This window comes from Arachis duranensis, chromosome 6 (assembly GCF_000817695.3).
Source record: "Arachis duranensis cultivar V14167 chromosome 6, aradu.V14167.gnm2.J7QH, whole genome shotgun sequence".
Lineage (NCBI taxonomy): Eukaryota > Viridiplantae > Streptophyta > Magnoliopsida > Fabales > Fabaceae > Arachis > Arachis duranensis.
This window is the reverse complement of record NC_029777.3, coordinates 30,517,551-30,518,188: the sequence shown is the minus strand read 5'-3', so window position 1 is coordinate 30,518,188 and position 638 is coordinate 30,517,551. Positions and strand designations below refer to the sequence as shown.

General features: G+C 44.8%; 1 non-coding gene across 1 annotated transcript; it reads right to left on the bottom strand.

Moving 5' to 3' along the window:
• Positions 1-220: 220 nt before the first annotated feature.
• Positions 221-324, bottom strand: LOC127740176 (small nucleolar RNA R71). Its single transcript, XR_008000857.1, has one exon. It is a non-coding gene; the product is annotated as a small nucleolar RNA R71 (small nucleolar RNA).
• Positions 325-638: the final 314 nt, after the last annotated feature.

Below are 638 nucleotides of genomic sequence, written 5' to 3'. Positions count from 1 at the left end.
TGAAGATCCAAACCAACATCTCACCAAATTTCTGAGAATTTGCGACACTGTGAAGTCCAATGGAGTCCAGGAAGATGCTTATAAACTGCTCTTGTTCCCATTTTCACTTAGGGACAAGGTAGCTAAGTGGCTAGAATCATTCCCAAGGGACAGCCTAACAACCTGGGATGAGGTGGAGAGCAAGTTTCTGGCACGCTTCTACCTCCCACAAAAGGTCAATAGGCTTCGATCTGAGGTTCAGACTTTTAGACAACAAGATGGTGAGACGCTGTACGAGGCATGGGAGAGGTTCAAAGAGTTGACAAGGAAATGCCCACCAAACATGTTCCCTGACTGGGTGCAATTGCACATCTTCTATGATGGACTTTCTTATGAATCAAGGAAGGCTGTAGACCATTCATCATGAGGCTCATTGAACAGGAAAAAGACTGTGGAAGAAGCCATTGAAGTGATTGAGACAGTGGCTGAGAATGAGTACTACTATGCTTCAGAGAGACACAACACTTAGGGAGTCATGGAGCTGAACCATGTTGATGCAATTCTAGCCCAAAACAAGGTGTTTGCCAAGCAACTAGCAGAGCTTACCAGGAAATTAGACACAAAGCAAGTGGCTGCAATACAAACACAAGATCAAGAGG